The sequence below is a fragment of the Rhinoraja longicauda genome, chromosome 8 (assembly GCF_053455715.1).
Source record: "Rhinoraja longicauda isolate Sanriku21f chromosome 8, sRhiLon1.1, whole genome shotgun sequence".
In the NCBI taxonomy this organism is placed as follows: domain Eukaryota; kingdom Metazoa; phylum Chordata; class Chondrichthyes; order Rajiformes; family Arhynchobatidae; genus Rhinoraja; species Rhinoraja longicauda.
In genome coordinates this window covers 19737132-19751440 of record NC_135960.1, presented here as the reverse complement: position 1 = coordinate 19751440, position 14309 = coordinate 19737132, and the positions used below count along the sequence as shown (strand labels likewise).

Here is a 14309-nt window from a genome sequence, read left to right as displayed (position 1 = left end):
TACATCCAGAGTCAAGAGAGGTGACAATATTTGTCACTCACTGCAGATTATACCGGTACAAAAGACTGATGTTTGGAATCAATGCTGCCCTGGAGATCTATCAGTACGAAATCCACAGGGTGATTCAGCGTGTACCAGGAGCAGCAAACATATCAGATGACATCTTTGTCCATGCATCAATTCGTGAAGAGCATGACAGGGAGTTGAAGCAAGTGTTTACTAAACTTCAAGAAGCAGGACTTACCATGAATGAAGACAAGTGCAAGTTTGCCGTCTCTGAGATGGATTTCATGGGACACAGACTCAAAAGTGAAGGGCTGAACCCGACAAAGGCTAAAGTGAAAGCTGTTGCAGATGCATGTGAACCTCAGAATGCAACCGAGATGAGGAGCTTTCTGGGATTGGTCAATTACTGTGTAAACTTTATTCCAAATTTTGCTACACTGGCAGATCCACTGAGAAAGTTGGCCATGCAAGACATACCATCCCAGTTTGGCAGTGAACAGAGACAGGCATTCAAATCACTGAAACAGAGTCTAATGAGTGCAGAAACCCTTGGATATTATGATCCAGCTGCACCAACAAAAGTCATAGCAGATGCTAGTCCGGTCGGCTTGGGAGCAGTACTGGTACAGATACATGCAGATGGACCCAGAATCATAGCATATGCCAGTCGATCTTCAACCAGCATGGAGAGAAGGTTTTCTCAAACAGAGAAAGAAGCACAGAGACTAGTGTGGTCCTGTGAAAGGTTCCATGCTTATTTGTACGGCATTGAATTTGAACCTGTTACAGATCACAAGCCACTGGAAGTGATCTATTCAACAAAGCCTAAGCCATGTGCCAGAATAGAACGCTGGGAGCTGAGACTCCAACAGTACAAGTACAAAGTAGTCCACATTGCTGGGAAAGCAAACATCGCAGACCCGCTCTCGAAACAGTCGAAGGATGAACAGCTGAGAGCACCATCCACGCTAGAGATGGAAGCAGAGAACTTTGTACGCTTCGTCGCAATTCAGTCAACGCCAAGAGCCGTGACAACGAAGGAAGCAGAATATGATCCTGAACTCAAAGATATCAGAGAACATATTCATAGTGGGCAATGGGATCAATGCCCTTACAAAGCATATGTTCCCATAAAAGATGAATTTTGTGTAATTGGTCAGTGTGCTGAGAGCTAGCAGATTGGTGATCCTGCAGGCACTACGACCAAGGATCATGTCATTGGCTCATGAAGGATATTTAGGCATCGTCAGTACCAAACAGAATTTGCGGAGCAAAGTGTGGTGGCCAGGTTGTGAGAGAGATGCCGAAAAATTCATCAAGACCTGCCACGGATGCCAAATCACAAGCAGGAGCAACCCACCAGAATCAATTAGAAGTACAAAGTTGCCAACAGGACCATGGGTTGACGTAGCTGTTGACTTCCTTGGACCACTTCCAACAGGTGAATCAATTATGGTGGTGGTAGACTACAATAGCAAATACTATGAGTATGCAGTGATGAAGTCAACTCCAGCAGAAAAGACTGTACAGGCATTAGCAGAGATTTTCGCCAGACACGAGTTGCCCGTTACATTGTACTCCGACAATGTTTATTTTCCGAGACATTTGCTGAGTACATGTGAATCACAGGCATTCATCATCGCAAGGTGACTCCTAAATGGCCACAAGCTAATGGATTAGAGAGACAAAACCAGTCCATAGAGAAGAGGATACGGATCGCCCATGCCGAATGGAAAAACTGGAAGGAGACACTGCAAGCATACGTAGCTGTATATCGAGCGACCACTCACTCAACGACAGGGAAAAGCCTAGCAGAAGCCTTGTTTTGAAGGAAAATTCGCACTAAAAGGCCAGAAGTGCGAGAGATCACGGAAGACCAGGAGCTGAGAGACCGTGATGCCGAAAAGAAAGGTGCGGCAAAATGGTATGCTGACATGAAACGAGGAGCCAGGCACTCAGAAATAATGCCTGGTGATGACGTGCTTGTGAGGCGAGTTGATGGCAGTAAGATAGACACTCCTTACCATTGCCAGCCATACAATGTTGTATCGAGGAGCGGCAGCAGGGTGACAGTCAAGTCTCCAGAAGGTGTAATCTACAAGAGGAATGTATCAAGTGTCAAAAAGGACAATAGACAATAGGTGCAGGAGTAGGCCATTCGGCCCTTCGAGCCAGCACCACCATTCAATGCGATCATGGCTGATCATTCTCAATCAGTACCTGTTCCTGGCTTCTCCCCATACCCTTATCTTTAAGAGCTCTATCTAGCTCTCTCTTGAAAGCATCCTGAGAATTGGTCTCCACTGCCTTCTGAGGCAGAGAATTCCACAGATTTACAACTCTCCGACTGAAAAGGATTTTCCTCATCTCCATTCTAAATGGCCTACCCCTTATTCTTAAACTGTGGCCTTTGGTTCTGGACTCCCCCAACATTGGGAACATGTTTCCTGCCTCTAACGTGTCCAATCCCTTAATAATCTTATATGTTTCAATAAGATCCCCTTCATTCTTCTAAATTCCAGTGTATACAAGCCTAGTCGCTCCAGTCTTTCAACATATGACAGTCCCGTCATTCCGGGAATTAACCTAGTGAGCCTACGAGGCACGCCCTCAATAGCAAGAATATCCTTCCTCAAATTTGGAGACCAAAACTGCACACAGTACTCCAGGTGCGGTCTCACTAGGGCCCTGTACAACTGCAGAAGGACCTCTTTGCTCCTATACTCAACTCCGCTTGTTATGAAGGCCAACATTCCATTGGCTTTCTTCACTGCCTGCTGAACCTGCATGCTTCCTTTCAATGACTGATGCACTAGGACACCCAGATCTTGTTGTACGTCCCCTTTTCCTAACTTGACATCATTCAGATAATAATCTGCCTTCCTATTCTTACCACCAAAGTGGATAACCTCACATTTATCCACATTAAACTGCATCTGCCATGCATCTGCCTACTCACACAACCTGTCCAAGTCACCATGCAACCACATAGCATCTTCCTCACAGTTCACACTGCCACCCAGCTTTGTGTCATCTGCACTCGAATCGAGGTGGCTCAAAGTCCACCGAGAGTACAGATTCAGAGGGGCCAGACGACACACCTGAGGTGGTGACTGGTGTTCCTGAGACAACCAACATTTCTGAGGTGGTGACCGGAGTTCCAGAGGCAGCACGCTGCAACACAGGTGGTGAGCAGAGAAGGCGCCTGGATGTCAACACCTTGGCAGATTCAACAAGCTCTGATGCTCCTGCGCAAGCTGGTAGACCAAAACGTGAAAGGAGTGTCCCCAAGCGATACGACGATTTTGTGTTATAGGTTATAGTTTTACTTAGTAGTTATACAGATGAATATGATATTTCTTCAGAGGCAAAGGAAGATTATAAGTTATAATTTGTATTAAAGGAAAAACAAAATTGTGTTGTATTTGTACAAGTATTCTGTTAGTATTTCACAGTCCATGGTGTATTTGGCTAATAAAGCCAACAAAATAATTTTTAGGGGTAAGAATTGTTTAATTGTGGAAAAAAGAAGACAGTTGTAAATCATTTGTTTTGTGGTTATAATGCATTTGTATTGTGAGTTATTGGAACATAAATGAAAGCACAAAGCACAAATATGCTTTGTGAGAATTGAATTGGAAAGTATATTAGAAAGAACACATATTAATTTAAAGTTTAATTCTGGTAAAGGAGGGATGACATGATTATGATATGCAAATATCTTGACCTTTGTATCAGCTGACTTGGAGGTCAGATGCTGTGTGCGCTGTGTAAGCCAAGGCCGGAGGCTACAGTCGGCAGAGATAATAAACAGAGACTAAGGAATGTAATCTGCAAATATTTGCATCTGAGTCATTATTCCACATCAGAGGCGAAGATGTGACAAAGACCATCCATTATATGGCACCTCACAGTGCCAGAGACCCAGGTTCAATCCTGACCGCATATATTTTCTTCAGGTGCTTTGGTGTTCTCCCCCATCCCATGTGTCGACTTGTAGGCTAATTGGCCTCTGTAAATTGCCCCTAGCGTGTAGGGATTGATTGATGGTTGGTGTGGACTCACTGGGCTGAAGGGCCTGTTTCCATGGTGTTTTTTTCAATCAAACTAAAAGAAAGAAAACATGTTAGTTTTGAGTTGCAGAGCATGGGGGAGGGGTGGACAGGACAGAGGGAATATCTCTTTCCCAAACTTGTTCCCTTTTGCTTATTGTATTCTTTCCCCGTTCTGACGAAGGACGTTTGACCTTCAAAGTTATCTCTGTTCTTATTCTACAGAAGCTGCCTGACCTGCTGAATGTTTACAAGCATTTGTTTTGTTTATAATCTCTTAGAAGGGCTCATTTTCTTTCTTTTTAATTGTCGCTGACAAATTTAGCGCCCAGAGCATACCGGAATTTGTGTTCTATCTCAAATTTACCCATTAAGATTACTGAGTGTTTTTTCCACGCTAATGGAGAGATGTGACATCTTTATGTCCCATTAGATGTTAGCCTAAATGATTTGAGGTTTCCAAATGGTTTTATGGCACCATTAAGGAATGCCTTGCACTTCCATAAATCTTGGTGGAGTAATTAATTTAGAGATTTTATGACTTGATTACCTGGGAATTGCTATGGTTTGAACTTTCTGCAAATTACATAAATTTCTCCGTTTTTTTCCAGTTTGTTTGCATTCTTCCATTTCGTACTGAGCACCATATCAGGCCAATTTCAGGCAATTATTAGAGCATTTTTAGGTGAAAATCTTTTTTAGTTTAGAGATACAGGCCCTTTGGCCCAATCGGGTCCGCGCAGTCCAGTGATCCCCATATATTAACTCTATCCTACACACACCAGGGCCAATTTTTACATTTACCAAGCCAATTTATCAACATACCTGTATGTCTGGAGTGTGGGAAGAAACCAAAGATCTCAGAGGAAACCCACGCAGGTCACGGGGAGAATGTACAAACTCCGTACAGACAGCACCCGTAGTCAGTCTCGAACCCGGGTCTCCGGCGCTGCAAGCACTGTAAGGCAGCAACTCTACCACTGCGTCACTGTGCTGCCCTGTGGTTTTTTTTTGTAATTTTTCAGCAATGCTCCATAAAATCCCAGAACCTGGAAAGGTAGGTTTGCAGGAATATAGAAACATACAAACATAGAAAATAGGTGCAGGAGGAGGCCAATCGGCCTTTTGAGCCAGCACCGCCATTCATTATGATCATAGCTGATCATCCACAATCAGTAACCTGTGCCCAACTTCTACCTATATCCCTTGATTCCACTAGCCCCCAGAGCTCTATCTAACTCTCTCTTAAATTCATCCAGTGATTTTGCCTCTCCTGCCCTCTGTGGCAGAGAATTCCACAAATTCACAACTCTCTGGGTTTAAAACATATAAAGCTTAATAATTTACCATAGAGACAAAAGGAACTGCAGATGCTGGAATCTTGCGTAGAACTCAAAGTGGACATGTACAGGCGATATTTTGTGTTGAGACCATTCTTCAGACTGATTGTAGTATGGAGGGAGATTCAAGCAAAGAGGTTTCAGTGGGACAAAGCATGGCAAGTGATAGCTGGATTCAAGGGATGGGGATATGTTGACAAAGGTTAGAGTTGAAAAGGGGACAAAGGGGTGACAGATGTGGACAAAAAGCAGACTAAAAGAAGACTAAAAGCAGACAAAGAAACAAACAGGTTTTGAATGATTTAAAGATACAGCACGGGCCAGCTAGTCCATGCTGACCATTGATTACTCGTTCACATTAATTCTATGTTGTCCCATGTTCCCATCCACTCCCAACACATTAGGGGCAATTTACAAAGGCCAATTAACCTACAAGCTCACACATCTTTTGGATGTGGGAGGAAACCGGAGCACCCGGAGGAAACCCACATGGTCACAGAGAGAATGTGCAAACTCCACTCAGATAACACCTGAGATCAGTTTCAAACCCAGGGCTCTGGTGCGGTTATTTTTTGTTTGGTTTTGTCTTCTGTTTATTCTTTATTTCCTTCATTTCCTGAATAATATTTAGTTGTTTTTTTAAAAGGTAACTGTTTTTTTCTTCTTTGTTTGCTGTTTGTTCTATTATGCTTTGTTTCAATCCTTATGCTTTGTTTTAACTGGACATTACATTATCCTGCCTCTATGTTTAACACCAAGTGCTGCCATTGTAATTGTACACCCTACCTGTCCTTAAAAAATTCAACAAAAATATTTTTTACAAACCTACAAGCTCACACATCTTTTGGATGTGGGAGGAAACCGTAGCACCCGGAGGAAACCCACATGGTCACAGAGAGAATGTGCAAACTCCACTCAGATAGCACTTGAGATCAGTTTCAAACCCAGGCCTCTGGTGCTGTGAGGCAGCAGCTCTACCAGCTGCACCACTGTAATGCCCAATGGTGTCACACAACAAAACATGTTACATCCCCTGCAACTGCAGAATACCTGTGATACCTGTCCCTAAACCTCCTCCCTCACCTCCATCCAAGGTTGTCAGATAAGGAGAGAGGAAGAGTGAAAAGTCAATCAGAGGGAGTGGTATAGGTAGAAGAGGATGGGGGGAAGGGGGCAGGATGGTGGGAGAAATGGGTGTACACCACTGTTAGGGGCACAGGAAAGAGAGTCAGGGGAGAGGGGAGGGGGGAGGGGGTTGTTACCTAAAATTGGAGAATTCTATGTTTTTACTGTTGGGTTATAAGCTACCCAAGCTAAATATAAAGTGCCGCTTCTCCATTGGGCATGTGTCCTTACTCCGGCAATGGAGGAGGTCCAGAACATAAAGCTCAGTATGGCAATGGGAATGGGAGTTAAAATAGTTAGCAACCAGGAGATGGAGAGGGCTTGGGTAGGCCGAGTGCAAGTGTTCGGTGAATCGGTCGCCTAGTCTATGCTCCAGTCCTAGACTCTCCCACTCGTGGAAACATCCTCTCCACATCCACTCTATCCAAGCCTTTCACTATTTGGTACGTTTCAACGAGGTCCCCCCTCATTCTTCTAAACTCCAGTGAGTACAGGCCCAGTGCCATCAAATGCCATCATATTTTAACCCACTCATTCCTGGGATCATTCTTGTAAAATTCTGCTGGACCCTATCCAGGCCAGCACATCCTTCCTCAGATATAGTGCCAAAAATTGCTCACAATAAAAGATGAAATTCGAGGAGGTGCATGTGATCTATCCTGGTGAAGGTGTTGGGGTCCCTGAATGGAGGAGGTAAAGGGACAGCTGTTGCATCTCCTCTGGTTGCAGGGCATTTGATATAAGATGATGGCATTGTCGTGTATATATTATAAACCTATTTTCCCCTCCAAAATCTACTTTATTTATAATATATGTAGTAAATACAACTGGGATCTGGACAATCAACAAAAAAACAAATGGGCATAGTAAGATCCTCCCACAAGGAAGTCTTACACCCATGAGTCCTGTCAACATGTGCAAAAGCAACTGGCTGGCAATCTCTATGAGGAAATTAGCATGTACTCCTGAATGTCCTAACCACACAGGCAAAGGTTTTCAAAGAGAATGAAGACATTCTGATTATCAACCTGTCGATAATAGTAGACTATATCTGCAATTGGAGGCTACGACTGAACCCGACTAAGTTTTTTATAAGATAGTCACAAAATGCTGGAGTAACTCAACATGTCAAGCAGCATCTGTGGATAACAGGAATAGGTGACGTTTCGGGCTGTATCCTGAGTTGCTCCAGGTTTTTGTTTCTATCTTTGGTGTGAACCCGCATTTGCAGTTCCTTCCTACACATATGTGTTTTTTAAAGTCAGAGTTACATAAATTCTTAATAACAAAGGAAGTGAATGTTAGTTGAAAGTAGGCAAGAATGTTGGACTGAGGTTACAATCAGATCAATCATGATTTTATTGAATGGCAGAGCAGGTTCATGCGTTTGCACATTCCATCAATTTCCCCTCTATGATCTAAAGTCTGTGGCCATTCACCTCCTGGTTTCTTATATCTTCTAGTTATCAATGTGGTCAAGAGGCCTTTAAACTCTTTTGATCGCTTGGTTGGTTGGTTGGTTGGTTGGTCGGAACCTGGTGGGTGTTTCTCAGAGGGATCGATTGCCATGTGAATGTCTTCCGGAGATTTCTCTAGTCCATCTTCCCAGAGATTGAGCCTTCTGGACGATGCTTTGCAGTCTAGGGGAGGACAGAAGAGAGGAAACTTCTGCGAGATTTCAAACGCTGAGGTAGCATAGGGTGGTCATGTAGGGGGTGTCTTTCATCCTCTGATTGTCTGAGGCTTCCTTTTGACTGGCCTCAGCTCTTCTGATTCCAGGAGGTGCAATGCCATAGCGTAGGTAGATGTTGTCAGTCTTGGTAGGTTTCATGCATCTACCGGTGCAACGACAGCTTGTGTGAGTCACACCGAGATAGACTGCACTGTCACAGTGCTCCAATCTGACTCCATTCCAGTTGTAGATGATAGACAGTGCAGATAATATATATTAGGATGGAGGGAGCATAGGTTGAAAGTGGACTCAGTCAACCTGGTTATTTCTCCTGAGAAAGAATTGTGATGTTCTATCGTGTTGTTTAGTGCTATTAAAACTGGAGTCATCTATGCAAAATAACAGAGCAGTTTTGAGAATTCAAGAAGTGAGTCCTCCATCACAGAAAACCTACTTAGTCCAACCTGGTCTTACAGCCACAGTATATATGTATGTTGTTAGTCCTGTAAATGTTCTGATCAGTGGTGATCCCCTGCATATTCAAGATTCAAGAGATTCAAGATTCAAGATATCTTTATTTGTCATCCAAAAACAACTTTTTTGGACGGAATTTAGTCACCCACAGTCCAATAATAAAAGCAATAAAACAAGCAAATTACACAACCCCAACCAACACACACAAAAAAAGAAACATCCATCACAGTGAGTCTCCTCCAGTCCCCTCCTCACTGTGATGGAAGGCCAGAATGTATTTTCCCTTCCCCTGCCGTCTTCTCCCGCGGTCAGGCTGGTGTTGTTGCCACGTTCCAGGCCGCGCCGGACGGTGAAAGGTCCGCAGCGGGCCGGCCCAAGCCCCACGATCCGGGGCGGGCGAACACTCTGTCGCTGCCGCTGTTGCTGCACGTTGGGGCGGTCGTGGCTCCCGACACTGAAGCCCCCGCCGAGCAGAGAAAAATCCCGCGGCCTATTTCAGGCCGCGCCGGACGGTGAAGGGTCCGTGGCGGGCCGACCCAAGCCCCGCGATCCGGGGCGGGCGAACACGCTGCCGCTGCCGGAGCTCCCGATGTCGGCATCCATGCGGCCCGCGCCGAAGGCGAGTCGCAGCCGCTCCCGCAGCCTCCGAGGACGGCCGGCTCCACTGATGGTGAGTCCGGTCGGCTCCGCTGATGGTGATTCCGGTCCGCAGGCTCTGCGAACCGGAGCACTGGAGGCCGCCAGCTCCAGGAGTTGGGCCGATGGTTGGGCCGCAGCAGGAACGGGACCCGACCCTGAAAACAAAGGTCGGGTCTCCGTTCTGAAGGGACACATTTACAATTTTACAGCTCCCCCCCCACACACACAGAGTACACAAACACAAAAACATGACATCACATCTACAATTAAGACAAAAAAACAACAAAACACAGAGACAAATGGACCGCAGGTAAGCCGCAGCTGCTAGGGCAGCGCCGCCATTTTGGGTATGTGGTGATCCCCTGGGTATGGATTGGGGGGGGGGCAATTGGCGGGGGGAGGTCTTATATCTCCCGAGGTTGCAGGGGAAAGTACACTGGGAAGGGATGGTTTGGGTTGGAAAGGACTCATCTCCATCCAGGAATTTCATCTACTGCATCGGGTGTATCCGATGTGGCCTCCTGTACATCAGTGACACCAAGCATAGACTCGGCAACTGTTTCACCAACAGTGCTCGGTCCTCCAAGGCTTGCTGGATCTCAAGGTTGCTAACCATTTTAACTCCCCTTCCTATTTCCATACTGACCTTACTGTCCTGGGCCTCTTCCTTTGTCAGAGTGAGGCCGCACGTAAACTGGAATACCTCATATTCTGCCTGAATAGCTTACAACCCAACGGTATGAACATTTAATTCTCCAATGATATTTAACCTCTACCAACCCCTTTCCCCTGCTCTGTGCCCCACCTAGACTCGCACCTATTTCGCCTCTCCGCCTCAACCTACATTCCTGCCTCTGACCTCACGATTCGCAACTCTTCAATTCTTTTGTTTCACAACTTCTGTTTTTGCATCTCTAACATTTGCCCAACTATCTGCCCATCAACCCCCCCCCCCCCCCCCCCACCACTGTAACAGCTGATGATGGTTGAATCTCAGATACTACCCTGTAGCAGGGCTCAGATAATTGGCTCCTAATAACCATACTTATCCTTGGTATGGCACTGCTAATGGAATGTCTTCACACTGATTCCCAGTCATTTCATTAGAAACAGGAACAGAGGGCCAATTGGTTGACTCAGATTAGAAGATCATTCAACAAGATCACAAAGTGCCCTAAACAATGTTCAGGTCTGAAACGTAAGTCTTGAAAACTGTATCCAGGAAGTTGGGGGAGGGGGGGCATAGATTTTCTTGGTATCATGTGCAGTGAGTTGAATTACTGTAGGGTAGGTTCAGTGATGGTGGGGACTTCAAGAGGAAACTGTGAGGGGTTGTCAACGTGGTAGTTCTCAATGAAGATGGTTGCCAATGTATGGTCTTTGTCCTTGACATTTATATGTTAGGTTGCACCCTTGTTTTAGAATTGGGATTCTCATTGAGGCGTCTGCTCCTCTTAGTTGTTTAAATATTCACAATTATTCATGATTGGATGAGGCATGATATTGATCTGATCCATCAGTTGCAGGATCATGCAGCTTTGTTTACAATTTGATATTTTTACAACATACAAAACCAAATAATACTTGGACCACTGCACCGACACATAAAGTCTTGATCGGAATGGCTTGTTTCCGTCAATATGTTTCTATGACTATTATTACGAATTTGTACAAACTAGGTCATATGAAATTTGTATCGCAAGCTTAAAACTGTGTTAGTCACTGTTTTCTACTTCAAACATTCACCCATTCTTCAGAAATAACATTTTCCCACAGAGGGCTAGAAACAAGAACAGGAACAGCAGCTCTGAAATGAGATCAGGCAACAGGGGTTGCATCAACAGAAAATCTAGCAGCAAAACATGCAATTAGAAAGCAGCTCAACACAATGAAATGTCCCAAGGCACTAAACAGAAGTAGTATTAAACAAAACTTTTTATAAGATGTGACAATGAGTCCCAGAAAAAGGTATCAGGAGATAGACACAAAAAGCTGGAGTCACTCAGCGGGACAGGCTGCATCTCTGAAGAGAAGGAATGGGTGACGTTTCGGGTCAAGACCCTTCTTCAAACTAATTAAGGATAAGGGAAACAAAAGATATACAGTAGGTGATGATGTAGAGAGATAAAGAACAATGAATGAAAGATATGCAAAAAAGTAATGATGATAAAGGAAACGGGTCATTGTTAGCCGTTTGTGAGATGAAAACGAGAAGCTAGTGCGAATTGGGTGGGGGAGAGATAGAGAGAGGGAATGCCGGGGCTACCTGAAGTTAGAGAAATTAATATTTATACCACTTGGTTGTAAGCTGCCCAAGCGAAATATGAGATGCTGTTCCTCCAATTTGCATTTAGCCTCACTCTGTCAATGGAGGAGACCCAGGACAGAAAGGTCTGTGTGGGAATGGGAAGGAGAATTAAAGTGTTTAGCAATTGGGAGATCAGGTAGGTTCAGGCGGACTGAGCGAAAGTGTTCAGCGAAACGATCGGCCAGTCTCCGTTTGGTCTCACCGATGTATAAGTGTCCACATCTTGAATGGATAAAGTAGATGAGGTTGGAGGAGGTGCAAGTGAACCTCTGCCTAATCAGAAAGGACTGTTGGGGTCCCTGGATAGAGTTGGGGTTCCTGGACAGAGACGAGGGAGGAGGTATGGGGACAGGTTGCAGGGGAAGGTACCTGGGGAGGGGGTGGTTTGGGTGGGAAGGGACGAGTTAACCAGGGAGTTATGGAGGGAACAGTCTCTGCAGAAGGTGGAAAGGGTTGGAGATGGGAAAATGTGGCTGCTGGTGGGATCGTGTTGGAGGTGGCGGAAATTTAGAAGGATTATGTGTTGTTTGCGACAGCTGATGGGGTGAAAGGTAAGGACCAGCGGGACTCTGTCTCTGTTGCGACTAGGGGGAGGGGGGAGCAGCAAGGGCAGAGTTGCAGGGTACTGAGGAGACACATGTGAGGGCCTCGTCTATGATGGGAGAGGGGAACCCCCGTTCCCTAAAGAATAAGGACATCTCTGATGTCCTGGTATGGAACACCTCATCTTGCAGATGCGCCGTAGACGGAGGATTTGGGAGTAGATGATAGAGTCTTTGCAGGAAGCAGGGTGGGAAGAAGTGTAGTCAAGATAGTTGTGGGAGTCAGTGGGTTTGTAATAGACATCAGTCGATAGTGCATTTCCTGTGATGGAGACTGAGATCAAGAAAGGGGAGGGAGGTGTCGGAAATGGTCCAAGTAAATTTGAATGCAGGATGGAAGTTGGTGGTGAAGTTGATGGTCAATGAGTTTTGCACGGGTGCAGTCATCAATGTAACGGAGACAGAGTTCGGGGATAGGGCCAGTGTACCCCTGGAACAGGGATTGTTCAACATATCCCACAAATGACTGATGTCGGAAAGCTCCAAAGTCGCAAGAGATTCGACTAGCCCCGACCCTGTGTCCGATCGCCCGGCACGGGGGGAGCTGAGATCCCCCTGATGCGGGAGCTCGATTGCCCCGGCACGGAGAGCCTGACCGCCGGCTACCGCAGCCAAGATTGTCCCATCAATGGAAGGCTCGAGGTCCCCGACCGCGGGAGAACAAAGAAGGGAAGAAGGTTGAACTTTTTTTTCGTCTTCCATCACAGTGAGGAATGTGGAGGAGTCGCTGTGATGGATGTTTACGTTAAAATGTATTTTGTGTGTTTTGTTGCTTTTTATTGGTATGCTTTTTATTGGTTTGACGGTATGGCAAATCAAAATCCTCGTTTGTTGCAAAACATACTTGGTTAATAAAGTATGATTATGATTATGATATCTTCCCTCTAAAATCATGGGCTCTCATCTTGTTTAGCAGCCTCGTGTACGGCACCTTATTAAAGGCCTTCTGAAAATCCAGGTAAACAACATCCACTAACTGTCCATCCTGCCAAATACTTCCTGAAAGAATTCCAATGGATTTGTCAGGCAAGATCTCCCCTTCACAAAACTATGCTGACTTTGGCCTATTTTATCATATGCTTCTAAGCACTCGCAAACCTCATCCTCTCAATTACTCTCAGACTCCTGATATTCTTTCCCTTTATTGATGAGTCTGTGAAAAAAAGACATTAGTCATAGATAACCTCCTGTTAATGGCAAGTATCATTTGTAACTTGCACTAAAATATTAAAATGATGAGATGGCAGGATGGTTTTTTTTCTGACTGATTGAGTTAATGTATCATTAATTAACATTTTCATAGCACACTGGTGCAACATAGAGTTAGATTCTCATAGCTCCAGTGATGTGGGTTCAATCCTGACCTCTTGCCTTAGCAGCCTAGAGTTTGTAAATTCTCCCTGTGATTGATTGTGTTTCCTCTGGGTGCTACAGTTTCCTCCCACATTCCCAAGACATGCCGACTGGTATTTTAATTGGTTGTCTTATATTGTCCCTACTGTTTAGGGAAATGGGAGAATCTGGGGGAGCAAATGGGAATGTGATGTGAATAAAATGGGATTAGTGACAGATTAGTGTAAACGGCTGCTTGATGTTCCTTGGAAAAGCCTGTTTCCATATATAGTAGGGAACCAGTAATGTCAACGTCAAATATTATTGTGACAGCAATTAGAAAGCACATCCTGCTTAAATACGATGGCATGGATTTTTCCTGAGGGGCAGACTGCCACCTGTACAGGCTTGCAAAGCAGAGTGGTTGCCAAGCGCTGAATGCAATGAAGCAATATTGAAGAGCCAGAACAATCACAGCTAACAAGACATCTTTGGAACCCTGAACAGCCAGGAAAGTGCTGCCCGAGCTTTCAAAACTGCTAAAGTATTTTCTACTGTTTTGGGCATTGAAAAACAATTAAACACAAAATGAATGACAAGATAGTAAAATAAATCTTTAAAGATATTACATAGAAAACCTAAATTACGTGAAAAAACATTTAAATAATTAAAATCCTAAATAATTAAAGGAACATTTATCATTCTTGCATTTCTTTCTCACAGCCCTACAATACGCATTCTCGGTGTAGTAGGTTCTTA

The 14309-nt window shown here is 44.8% G+C and overlaps 1 protein-coding gene across 4 annotated transcripts in view; it reads left to right on the top strand.

The window, feature by feature from the left end:
• The window catches only part of kynu (kynureninase), a 177074-nt gene that overhangs the window by 31083 nt on the left and 131682 nt on the right, over positions 1-14309 (top strand). The window lies entirely within an intron of this gene.